We start from the raw sequence: 14036 nt of genomic DNA, 5'->3' as shown, positions 1-14036 counted from the left end.
TATAATCTTATTATCCTAATACACACATCATACACGTGGTTTCATAACTATAATGCAATAATAATTCTCTTCTTCCCAAGAAGAAAATCCAACTGAATAATGTACTTAGTCATTTGTGCACTGACTTGGGACAAAGTTGTTTCTATTTTTTTAAAAAAATCATACTACATATATTAATTAGCTTATCAAACAATTACTGGTTTGGGTTCTTAGAATGGCTGTGCCAACCAATCAGTGGAACTTACTCTGTTTAACTTCCTCCTGATTTCATTTTCTTCAAACAAACAAACAAACAAACAAACCCATATTCTTGTAATACTGAATAATGTTGCAAGCAACTGGTGATATCAAACTACTAGCTCACATTTTCCCTATTTTAATCTGGTTTTACTCTTTCTGGGAGAAATCAGTTATATAGTATTTGATCTTCTTTAAATGTTACCAACAACCTGTTCAAACAACCTGCTTGCAGTATTAAGCCCCCACCTGGAAGCACCCTGGGTCCCCATTAGCTTGACTCCTCCATCATCATTTCCAACCATAACCAACTCCCAGGCATCTGGTTTATTGAGCATTATCCTGATTTTGTTTGCACGGAGTTTGCAAGGATGTTAGATAATGCTGATTGTTTATGGAGTATTCCTTCTGATTTGTTTTACTGGAGGTTGTACAACATGGCAGTTATTATCCAACACTGTCCAGTACATTTCCCCTACCATTTTTGTAAACACAAGAACTCTGATTTGGGGCAGGAAGGAGGTTTGTTGCACAAGGGTACCAAACCCATTTTAATTACACAACTTGAATTTGCCAGTATGAGACTGAATTCTACTTGCAAAACAGTCTGAGAGAAATTGAAGGAGTTGGTCAGAAGTACTGTACAGGGAGCAACTTAGAGAATGAACTGATTTTGCTGAAAGATGGAACTGCTTGGTTGAGTTCTGGAATCTTGTGTTATGGAAATATAAGATTATGAATATTTTTGTTTATTAAACTGCAGTAGTAGCGTTGCCAAAGGATGGAACTGTTTTGCTGATTTTTGGAAAATGTGTTTTTGAGATAGAAGAATGCAAGGTTTGCTCTTGCTATTAATTATAATAGGAATAAAAGTTAACCAAAAAAATTAGAATGTGAATTTTGAAAAATACAATGAACAGATCATACTGAGTTCAGAGTTGCTTACATTTAATGTTAGGATGCTTATAAAATTGGGATCAATAATCAGTAGATATATTGCACTTTACTGTTTAGTCTGAACAACTGCTGTTAAGACTGTGCTTTTAGCAGATTCTGTATTTAATCCTACCATAATCTGGATCATTAAACTTATTAAGATCTTGTTTTTTGAGGGTGAATAAAGCACAATATGCTTTTTGCAACTGATAGCTTTATGACAAAGGGAGAGTCAGACCTTGGCAAAATAAGAGTACTGTAGAAGGCTCTCGGGAACACTTTTTAAAAATTTAACATATTGTCCTTATTTATTTGCTTCTTTTTGACTTTGTGTGGTTTGTGGAGTTTGAACTATGCAGATGACACTTATTTATTTATTTATTTATTTATTTATTTATTTATAACGTTTTTTTCGCTCCCGCCATCCTTGCTTCTTCCCTGATTAACATTGAAATGAGTTTTGTCTACCTCATTTCCTCCGTCTTTGTGCCGTTTCTAATGATTTTGGGCCAATCCTAATTTCCATTAAAGTAATCGATAGACAGACTCCCATTGATTTCGGAGGAAGCTAGTTTGGGGCTTTGATGTTTCCTTTTCTTGCAGCTCAATATTATTTTCCCATTCAAAAATGTAAGAAATTGACTTGTTTAATATTTTTCTTTTTATCCTTGCCCTTTACACTTTTCACCCAAAGTGCTGAATAAAGGAACACTTACTGGTATGACCCTGCTCCATTAAGAGCCCAGATGTAAGATTTTTGCTGGCAAGTAAGTGCTTAGGAATGGGGTGTTCCAGGTCGCCATGTTCTTATTAGGTCTGTCAGTGGCTATTAGTCATGAAACCTTAATGGACCCTCCATATTCTGAGTCAATAAATTGTTGATTATCCACTGCTGGAACCAAACAATAGGATATGGAAATTTCCATTGTTCCTACACGTGAGAGGCAATGGCTGATCAAAATTAACTTTGCTCTGTGCCATCAAGACCATTTCTCACATGCTTATATATTGGTGAAATGTCACAAAACTTTACTGTATCAAGTTGAGATTCTCCCACTAATTTTCAGAGACTGTATGGCCCAATGAACAGAAAGATAGGCAGGTATGAGTTCTGGTGCCTGCCAAACTTTGATTTCAGTAGATGGTCTTGATTTGGGCAAGTCATTGGCCAGGTTTTTGGTGTAAGGCTAAACCATTGTTTATTTAGCTTAGCTCTGGTTTGTTTGAACATCAGAACCTGCCCGAAGCAACTAACTATGGTTTCTTTGGGGCCAACAACCACAACCTGAAATTATAGGTTGCCTCCATGGCGTTGGCATTTTTCAGGAAGGGTATACGAGAAATTTAAGTTTGTGCAATTAAAGTGGATTGAAGCATTCTGCTGCCTTGGTGCAACAAATGACAAGAGAGCAACCAAGCAGCAATTTTCTGTCTTCTACAAAGCACTTTTGTATAAGAGCCAGGTATACACAGAACGCGCAAGGAACAACAAACCAATGTTAGTAAAACAAATGTGGTTTGCTTGATCATCCATGAACCTGGATTTTTCTACAAACCACAGATGTTTAAAGCAAATAACAGTGGGTTTAGCATTATGCTCACATGCAGTCATTGTCTCAGTCTTGGTTTTCTTGTCTGTGAAAATGGGACTTCTAGTTATCTACTTCTGTGTGTGTTAGATGTGATAAGGATTGTGAAGCAGTACACAGTAAAAGTTGTTGTTTTGCAACTCCTATAATTGCTATTTTAATATTAAACTTACATGGGCCACTTCTATTGTAAGAAAATGGCTCTTCTAGCTCACATTAACTTAGTGTTCACATGAGTGCAGTGTGAGAGAAGGCCCAAAGTGCTGTTTGTGTAATGTGTATTTCATTGTTCATATGTATATAAGGCTTTTTTAAAGTGTTGGTTCCATAGTTTGTTTCCCATTCTAACAATATGATGCTGCAAATTTTACAAAAGAAAGAAAGGTGAAAAAGAAGTATTAGGAGAAAACATATATTTTACCTATAGATGGCTACTTTGTATATTTTAAGAAGACAATTCAGTGTGCTGAATTTATCTAATAAATGCTGTCAGTTAAAAGTCTTTATCAATTATACAGAAGTTAAGATAAAGATTTATTGGTCTGGAAGGTAAATAATGACCAAAGATGAACCCAAAATCAATATTGACTTTGAAGGATAATCAGACCTGAGAACTGTCTCAGTATTAAGTCTGTGGTACAAAAAAAGGAAGTCTTCGCATTTCTAAAACCCACCCCTACAAACCCCACTGCTAGGTTGTAATAATAGAAAAGCAAATGAATTATAATAGAAAAGCAATAAAAGACAATTTGCTTTACACGCATATATGTATGCAGTGTGTGATGTTTGCCCAAACAAAAAAATATTTTTTTCCTTCCAGTAGCACCTTAAAGACCAACTAAGTTAGTTCTTGGTATGAGCTTTCGTGTGCATGCACACTTCTTCAGATACCCAAATTTAGGGATTTAGGATTTAGGATTTAGGGAATTTAGGGATTTAGGATTTAGGATTTAGGATTTAGGGAATCCTCAAAGGCTTGTGTATCCCAAATAGGAATCTTTCCTTTTTCTATTTGAACAATAAGCTTTTAAAGGAAAAATGCCTTCATTGCAAAAACCTGCTTGCCATGTAGCATGTCAGTACATTCTCCTGACCATGATACTGCCTTGCATATGTAAACTTTAGGGCTTCTCAGTTTTAACTGGTAGATTAACTGACTGACAGTGCAATCCTATGTGTCTTTAGAATTAAGTCCCAAATTGAAACTGAATCCAGAGAAAATTGAAGTGCAGTCAGTGGGCATGCCTTATGTTCTGGAGCTGGCAGAGTTGCCTGTTCTTAGTGGGGTTGCACTCCCCCTGAAGGAGCCAGTGTGTTGTTTGAGGCTGCTCCCAGAACCACCTTTGGCTCTCAAGCCACAGGTGGCCTCTGTGGCTAGGAGCACCTATGCCTGCCTGTTGCACCATTTCTGCATAAGGATATCCTGGCTAGGGTTACGCATGCTCTGGCAACCTCCGAGCCCAAAATGTGTTCTAGGAGCCTTTGAAAATGTTCCAGAAATAGCAGCTGATGTAAAATGCCGAGGCAAGAACGCTGTTCGGAGAACTAGGCCACGAACGTATCTACACAGGTTGCCAATTGTTTTCCAGCTCCAATTCAAGGTGCTTGCTTTGACATTTAAATCTCTCAAGGGCTTGGGACTGCAAGAACACCTTCTCGCGTTTTGTGCTCAAGAATCAGTAGATGGGGCCTTCCTGGTGGTCCCTCCCACGATGTAGTAGGTGGGGTGGGGACCCAGAGACAGGCCTTTTCAGGGATGACTCGCAGTTTCAGAACTCCCTACCTACTGAGGCGCACCCAATATACCCTCCAACATTTCTCCAATGAAAATAGGGACATCCTAAGGAAAAGTGCAACATTCCAGGATCAAATCAGAAATCGGGGACATCTCTGGAAAATAGGGACACTTTGTAATAATGTGCGATAGCTTTTTGATAACTAAATTGTAAAGCAACTTATAGTTCCTTCAGCATCTTAGAAAACATAATAGACATATTTTCATTTAGTGTATTTGTTTGGTTGGCAGCTCTAATTATATTCATCAATTTGTCTGGTTTTGCTCTTTTTTATTAAAAACAACAACAACAACCAATGAGACTAACATAGTTTGCCTAGTAGATTTCACTTGTGAGAGGCTATTAAAACCCTACTGGGGCACAGAAAATACCTATGCAATTATAAATACCCTTTCCAAATAATTTATAATTCCAAAATAGTCCCCTGCCTGTGCTCCAGAGCAGGCTGTTTAAGGACTTTGCTTTTTGATCACAGTTCTAAAGAATGGTCAGCTTTTAATTGGTCCTGGTAAATTTAACTCCAGGCTCTGCTTTTCCAGAATGGCTAAGACGTTTAACTTTATCATATGCAACATCCTGAAATCACTTCTTTTGGATTGCCCTGAATCGTTCCATGGCATTCGGCTCCCTTATGCATCAGAGAAGAATGTAGCTTTTATATACCTCCCAAGATTCATTCTGAATTTTGACAGATTACTTTAAGTGCCTTCTTCCTTTGTCATCTCTTTTAATAGATTCCCTGCCCCCCCAGGTCTGTCAGTTTCCTGGGCCAAGAAGCTGCTTTCGTTCACCTCGGGAACAAAGAAACTGCTCCTGTTTAACTTAATCAAATACTCTCTTCTTTCTCATAGAAAGGGAAGCAGCCAATTTATGTCCCAGCTCTATTAAGCCTGAAAACAAATTTCCTGCATTCCGCTAATATGAAGCCTTCCCTCCCCTTGTCTACCTTTTTCTTCAGCTTGTACGATGGTGAACATTTTAAAAGCACTTTGCACAAACATGTTCTATATTAGTTGCAAACCCCATTCGCGTCTTCATTAAAGCATTATAACTTAAATATTTCCCCTCCAAGTCACTTAACTGTTTTGTTTTTTTCCAATGTAAAAATTGCTGTTTGAAAATCTGAAAGCTTTATTTTTAATTTTGTTTGTTTGCTCAGTTTCTAAGCCACTGTAGAACATTCTTTCTTTGGGTGACTTTGTGGCAAGAATCAAGTTGCATCAAATGCAATTATAATGTAACTGTGATTGTTGTTGTCGTCATGTAAGGATGGGGAAGAAAGTAATTTCAAATTTAAAGGTAAAACCACCTAATTCACACTTTCCAAAAGTATACAAAAAAATCTGAAACAGCCATATTTTGAAATTTGCAATTCTCTGAAGTTTGCAATGCAGTTGTCCTGTCAAGTAATAAGTGCAAAAAAAATCATATACTATGGTAAACTCAGCATGACAAAGCATGGATTAGTTTTAATGACATACAAAATTGCATTATATTAGGGGGAAATGCATAGCATTTTAGACAAAGTAGCATACAAAAATGTGTATATTGGCAAAAATTATTGTTCAAATGCTGGTGGGGAAATGTGAAAAACTGAATTTAAGATTGGAGAAATGAGAAACTCAGAGCAACTGAAATTGACAGATTCATTCATCCCTAGCGCCACACAGAGAAATACACTGGAAAAACAATGAATGGTGTGGCTAAGTAGCACATAATTTAGATTTTACTTCAGTTGGGATGAGGATTTTGAAGGATTTTTTTCCATGAAAAAAATAAACATGAAAAGCTTGACATGTGTCCATTGCATGCGCCCATTTCCCTGCAAGAAAGCAGCAATAGATATGAGCTTCCCAGTACACACATGGACAGATGTGTGTGTGGTTGCCACACATGACGAGGCTCATATTGATGAAACCAGCTTCTGCATGCACTTCTGCTGCAGATTTGTATCACTCTGTAAATCTACATCACAATACTCAGCTTCACTCATTGACGGGGCTGAATTATTTTGGGGGGAAGCAGAGGGGAATATGCACTGCAACACAGAACTGTTGTGCATGATTAGAGCTGAATCGGGAGCACAGTGTAAAAAGCCTGACAGTGCAAACCTAGGGAGGTTTCCTCGGAATTAAGAAGTGTGTATAGGATTGCAGCCCACATATCAAATGAGTAAGCAATGTTTTATTGGCTATTTAGGTTCATTTAGGGGGGATCTCTGTTTTTGCATTTGTTTTGTCTCTCTGAGTTCTCTTTTTTTTTAATAAATAGATTTATTTATTTTTAGCAACACATTCTTTAGAGGGTATTTGGCAGCATAGCAGAATTCCATTCCTGTGCTGAAAGTTAAGGAAAGTGATTACTCATACATATTTTACTTGGATGAATAAGTACTAAAATGCTGAGCAGTAGAGAAATGAATATAAAAAAATATATGAAAATGCTCTGTATATAATACAATAAGAGAACTGTTTCAAACAGAAAACCAAATAAAACTGGCTTGAGAAAATAGAATTACTTTGTCTTTAGAGCTGCAACCTTTTACTCACTTCCCTGGGAGTAAATCCCAGTAAACTCGGGGTGGCTGACCTCTGACTAGATGTAGATAGGCTCTTGCTGCACACTTATTATTTTCTGTTGATCTGTTTGCACATTGGATTAAAAATTATATATCACACACTGTTTTTCTCTCCATGATCTATTATGCAATATGTGTGAATAATACTTTATGTTAATTGTTAGAACTGTATATATAAAATTATATATATATATATATATATATATATATATATATTGTATATACATTTCATTTATAATAAGTAAGCACATACTAGGTTTATTTTTTTTTTTATAATATATTTATTAAAGTTTTCAAATAAAGCATATATTAAATAAGCACTTATCATTGTCCATTTAACATCTCTCAATTGTTACATGGGACTCCCCCACACCTCCCGCATACACTTACATCATTATTAAATTAATTTCAAACAAATTATCATTTAACTCATCTTAATTAATAATCCTAATTTGGTTTGACATATAATTCAGCCTTAAATCTAATTTAATGGTAGACAATTGTCTGCACTGGCATCCAATTCAGCACTCAGCCAAATTACAATATTTTTGTAAATAAATCTTAAATTTCCTCCAGTCTTCTTCCATCCTTTCTTCTCCCTGGTCTCGAATTCTGCCGGTCATCTCGGCTAATTGCATATAGTCCATCAGTTGCATCTGCCATTCTTCCACAGTGGGTAGCTCCTGAGTTTTCCAATTCTTGGCAATTAATATTCTTGCTGCTGTTGTTGCGTACAAAAAGAATGTTCTGTCCTCTTTTAACACACTCTGGCCGACAATACCCAGGAGAAAGGCCTCTGATTTCTTAGTAAAGGTGTATTTAAACACCTTTTTTAATTCATTATATATCTTCTCCCAAAAGGCCTTCACTCTAGGGCAGGTCCACCAGAGGTGAAAAAATGTTCCTTCATTTTCCTTACATTTCCAACATTTGCTATCAGACGAATGGTATATTTTAGCCAGTTTAACAGGGGTCATGTACCATCTATACATCATTTTCATCACATTTTCCTTCAACGCATTACATGCAGTGAAGTTCAGCCCAGAGGTCCACAACCTTTCCCAATCTTCAAACATAATATTATACCCAATATCCTGCGCCCATTTTATCATTGTTGATTTTACCATTTCGTCATGTGTGTTCCATTTCAGCAGCAAGTTATACATTCTTGAAAGTACCTTAGTCTTAGGTTCTAACAGTTCAGTTTCTAACTTTGACTTTTCCACTTGGAATCCTAGCTTTTTGTCATTTTTAAACACTTCTTTAATCTGAGCATAGTGTAGCCAGTCTCGCACTTTGTCTCTCATCTTTTCTAAACTCTGCAATTTCCAGTTGTCACCATCCTTTTCTATAATCTCCCAATATTTTGGCCAGTTGGCCTCCATATTGGCTCTTTTCCGAGCCTTAGCCTCCAGGGGTGATAGCCACCTCGGAGTTTTATTCTCCAGTAGGTCTTTATATTTTGTCCAGACATTAAAAACTGATTTTCTGACAATATGATTCTTGAAGGCCTTATTTATCTTAGCTTTATCATACCATAAATATGCATGCCATCCAAACGCATTATTAAAACCTTCCAAATCCAAGACATCCGTATCTTCAAGAAGTAACCAATCTTTTAACCAGCAGAAAGCTGCAGCTTCATAATACAACTTTAAATCTGGCAGGGCAAAGCCCCCTCTTTCTTTCGCATCTGTTAATATTTTAAATTTGATTCTGGGCTTTTTGCCCTGCCAGACAAATTTAGAAATATCTTTCTGCCACTTCCGGAAGCACTCTGTCTTGTCTACAATCTGCAGTGTCTGAAACAAAAATAACATTTTTGGCAATACATTCATCTTGATGGCAGCTATTCGGCCTAACAAAGAAAGTTTTAGTCTTGACCAACTATCCAAGTCTCTCTTAATCTCTGACCAACATTTTTCATAATTATCTTTAAATAAACTCAGATTTTTTGCTGTTATGTTTACCCCTAGGTATTTAACTTTTTTAACCACATTTAGTTCTGTCTCTTTCTGAAGCTGTTCCAACTCAATATCTGTCATGTTTTTCCCCAAAACTTTAGTTTTTTGCTTATTTAACTTAAATCCTGCCACTCGACCAAAATTTTGAATCAGTTGTAGTACTCTTTTCAAACTAGACTCCGGCTCCTGTAATGTCAGAACTAGGTCATCTGCAAAAGCTTTAAGTTTATATTGTTTCGCTCCGACCTGAATCCCTTCCACCAACCGGTCCCCCCTAATCATATTCAAGAGCACTTCCAGAACCGAAATAAACAGTAATGGGGAAATCGGGCAGCCTTGTCGTGTACCTTTTTCAATTTTAAACTCTTCTGTAACCACATTGTTAACTATCAGTTTAGCCTTTTGTTCTGAATATATTGCCTCAATCCCGTTCTCAAACCCCCGTCCCACTCCCATTTCTTTTAAATTCCCCTTCATAAATTTCCAAGAAATATTGTCAAAGGCTTTCTCCGCGTCTATAAAAATTAAAACTGCTTTAGTGTTTATGTTTGTTTGTAAAAGTTCCAATATGTCTATGATGTTCCTTGTGTTAGTAAACATATGTCTGCCCGGGAGAAAGCCTGCCTGGTCTTTATGGATTATCTCACTTAAAACTTTCTTAAATCTTCGTGCCAAAACATCTGCAAATATTTTGTAATCCACATTTAAAAGGGAGATGGGACGGTAATTCTTGAGTTGTGTCTTTTCAGTTTCTGACTTTGGAATCAATGTGATAAATGCTTCTTTCCACGATTCAGGCGCCTTCTTCCCCTCCATTATTTCATTACTGACCTCCAACAAAGGTTGTATCAAATAATCCTTCAATGTCTTGTAGTAGTTAGAGGTCAGTCCATCTGGCCCTGGTGATTTGCCCTGTTTCAGACTCAGGATGGCCTGTTCAATCTCTTGTCGTGTTATTTTGCCATTTAAAATTGTTCTATTTTCTTCTGACAGCTTTGCTAATCCATTTCTCTCCAAAAATTGTGTAATCTCTATTTCATCTTGTGGCCCTTGAGTATATAACTTTTTAAAATACCTCTGGAAGCACTTTCTAATCTCTCCCGGGTTCTGAATGTTCCTTCCTTCAACCTCTAAGTTTGTTACTGTATTTAATCTTTGTCTCCTTTTCAACTGCCAAGCTAGCAGTTTCCCACATTTATTTGCCGATTCAAAAGTTTTTTGTTTCATTGTTTTAATCTTCCATTCTATTTCCTGATTTATCAGCTTGGAATATTGCGCCTGATAAAGTTTGATTTCTCTCAGAATCGGTTGGGACTTCGGGTTAGATCTTAACTTCTTCTCCAACTCTTTGATACTTTCCAGAATTTTATCTTTCTTTTCATTTTGCAGTCTTTTCTTTAAGGAATTCTGTTGAATCAAGAACCCTCTCATCACAGCTTTACTTGCATCCCAGATAGTTCTTTTTTCCACCGTAGTGTTCAAATTAATCTCAAAATAGTCCTTTAAGGTTTTTTGGGCCTTCTTTACAATTCTTTGATCTCTAAACAGGCCATCATTCATCTTCCATCTAAAGGAGCCGATTGGGATCAATGTCATATCCATTCTCAAGGCGTTATGGTCGGAGCATGTTTTGGGGCAGATTTCCACCTTCCTCACCTTAGGTGCCAGACTTCTAGTTATCCATATTTGGTCGATTCGTGTCCAAGTCAGTTGAGCTTCAGAAAAGAATGTTCCTTCTCTTCCCAGGGGGTTTCTAACTCTCCAGATGTCAACCCAGTCCATATTGTCAGTCATTTCAAAAAAGGTCTTAGGTAGTCTTCCCTCTTTAGTAATGTTCTGGTTCTGTGACTTATCCATATTTGTTGATACGACCCCGTTCATGTCCCCCATCATGATGACGTTGTTGTAATCCAGATAATCCAGCATGATCTCGTGCAACTTCTTATAAAAATCCGATTTTCCTTCATTTGGAGCATAAATTCCTAATATCAAAATTTTTTCTCCTTGATACTGTACTTCTATTGCGAGGATTCTTCCACTTTCATCTTTAAAGAGAAATTTTGGTGAAAGGCTCTCTTTTGCATAGATCACTACACCTCTCTTTTTAACTGTATCCGATGATATAAATTCTTGACCAAGCCTTTTATTTATTAACACCTTTCTATGGAGCCTAATCACATGTGTTTCTTGTAAGCATATAATGTCCAATTGTTCCTTTTTTAAAATATGAAAAATTTTAGACCTTTTTTCGGGACTGTTACAGCCATTTATGTTCCAACTCAAAAGCTGCAGAGACATCCTGGATAGGTCTGGTTATTCTTTCTGGGGTGGTACCTTGTTCTCCGGTCCTTGAGGATCCGAGGGGGCGGGCTCCCCTGGAAGTTCTGGCGCTGGCAATCCAAGTCCTTTGTGGAGGTCTTCTCCGTGTGCTCCCAAAAACTTGTCTCTATCCTCCACTGTTTTGATTTTGATCTTTCTCCCTCTGTAGGTAAAGGATAATCCTTGTGGAAACTCCCACCTGAAGATAATTGCGTTGCTTCTCAACAGTCTTGCCAATTCCGTGTAGTTAGATCTAAGGTCCAGCAACTGCTTAGGAATGTCCTTGTAGATTTCAATTCTCTTGCCCAAAATGTCTAGTGACTTTTCGTAGTGCAGGCCCAAAATCTTGTCCCTTTCCTCCTTTGATCTCAGTGTTATCAAACAATCTCTGGGCTTCTCTGTCCTTCTGACTCTGCCAAGCCTGAAAGCAGATACAATTTTAAAGTCTTTTTCCTCTAACTTCCAAAACTTGGCAAATTCCTTAGTTAGAAATTCAATAAAATTATCTTCTTCCACCTCTGGTATTGACCGTATCCTCAAGTTGGTCTCCCTGTTTCGCAGTTCTGTCATCAAAAAGTAAATCTGATGTTCTCCAACTTGTTTGCTGAGTGGTCTTACTTCTTTCTCAAGTTCTTCCAATCTTTGACTAGTATCTTCAGCCAGTTTACGATTTTCACCTACAGCCTCCTTTAATTCTCCAATAGACTGGGCATTCTGTGCAACTTGTCCAGTCAGCTTATTTAAGCTTTCTGTGTTCTGTTCAATTTTAGCTGTATGCAAATCAGCCTTCTTGTCCAGAGCCTCCAGTTTCTCCAAAATTTTCTCCAAGACAGAGCTACTTGTCCCTGAAGCCATATCTCCCAGGTGCAGCTCCTCTGTCTCACCCTCCCCTGCCTGTATTAGGGAGGTCGCCTCTATGTCTGGAGGCAAAGAAGCACATACTAGGTTTAATAGCAAACCTAAGAAAACCTCTAGGTATATATATTTGAAAGGTAGCAATTTTTTGGAGATCTCATCTTTTTGAGGGTATTTTAAGCAATGACTAACACTGAATTATAATTGTAAATACTGGAAGAGGCAATTCTTAGTATGTAGGCTTGTTTCTGTATTATTTATTTCCTAGAGTAGTTTTAGAATAGATTTCCAAGGAACTTGGGGCATGCCTTTAGAATGCTTTGCTGAAGACTTTAGCACATGTCAGAGTGACCGGTGTGGCTTTAGCAATGTCTAAAGATCCTTGGAAGAAGCAAGTAGTTAGGTGATTATGTTGCTCTAAGACTATGCAGGCAATAATGATGAAATGAGGCCTCTAATACTTTGCCAGACAAGTCTATATCTAGCCCAGCCCATGATCCCCCCCAGCAAATGTCAGTACCCAGTAGAGACTGGTGGAATGCAGTTGCATCACCTGACCTCCCAGCACCAAAGTTACTGCTGTTACTGGGAGAGGCAAGGTGGCCCACGCCTTGCAGATGCACCAGCAGTCAATACAATGCCTCTGCTGGTGTAGCTCCTTGGTACCAACCTCCCTGCCGCCCTTCCCCTCCCACTCTAAGCAACAGTGACACTGCTGGTGGGAGGTCAGGTAAGTGTCGCCTCTCTCCCTATCATCTGCTACTGGCAGTAGCTCTCCAGAGTCAGGCAGACTTTCACCGAAGTCCTTTGCAACTAAGCATAAAGGTAAAGATAAAGGGACCCCTGACCATTTGGTCCAGTCGTGACTGACTCGGGGGTTGCGGTGCTCATCTTGCTTTATTGGCCGAGGGAGCCGGCGTACAGCTTCCGGGTCATGTGGCCAGCATGACTAAGCCGCTTCTGGCGAACCAGAGCAGCACACGGAAACGCCATTTACCTTCCCGCCGGAGCGGTACCTATTTATCTACTTGCACGTTGATGTGCTTTCGAACTGCTAGGTTGGCAGGAGCTGGAACCGAGCAACGGGAGCTCACCCCGTCGCGGGGATTTGAACTGCCGACCTTCTGATCGGCAAGTCCTAGGCTCTGTGGTTTAACCCACAGCGCCACCCACGTCCCTGAGCATAGCAGTGGTTGAATCCAGACCCTTTCCCTTCTATATCCAAAGTGTATTATTGCTATGGGTGCAATCCTGTCACAATTATTTAGCTGCAGTGAATTCAGTGGGCAGTGGCACAGTTAGGTCATGTGAGACTCTGGACTCAATGGTCTTAGGAGGAGCTTTCTTAGATGGTAATACTTACTATTTCACTGTACAAGGTGAGAGCCTTTAACAGGAAAAGGACAGGAGAGAGTATGAACCTGTTACTTCTGCTTGACAATTCAACATCTTTTGTTATCATCAACCAGTATATCCTACTGGATCCATTCTGTGGTTGGCACTTGGAGCACTGTTATGAAGTGATTTCAGCCCTACCTTCAGGGCCAGTTCCAGAGTGGGTGACTCTGTAATTTCCCCCTCTCCCACCCCCACCAAACTATATAATGGCTTCTATATGAAGTCATTGGAAGTGGACACTAGGATCTTTGGCGCATGATATCGTCAGTATGCTGGTGGCACTCAGCTCTATTTCTCCGTAACGTCTGAATCAGGAGTAGAGTCTTGAACTGGCATCCAGATGCAGTGGTAGCCTGGATGTGGG

The 14036-nt window shown here is 38.6% G+C and overlaps 1 long non-coding RNA gene across 2 annotated transcripts in view; it reads left to right on the top strand.

Moving 5' to 3' along the window:
* The window catches only part of LOC310746265, a 37148-nt gene that overhangs the window by 3552 nt on the left and 19560 nt on the right, over window positions 1-14036 (top strand). The gene's annotated exons all lie outside the window — the stretch shown is intronic.

Source organism: Podarcis filfolensis, assembly GCF_964270895.1.
Source record: "Podarcis filfolensis genome assembly, chromosome: 12".
NCBI classification, from domain to species: Eukaryota; Metazoa; Chordata; class Lepidosauria; order Squamata; family Lacertidae; genus Podarcis; species Podarcis filfolensis.
Note: the sequence above shows the minus strand (reverse complement) of the source record. Positions and strands in the feature narration are given on the sequence as shown.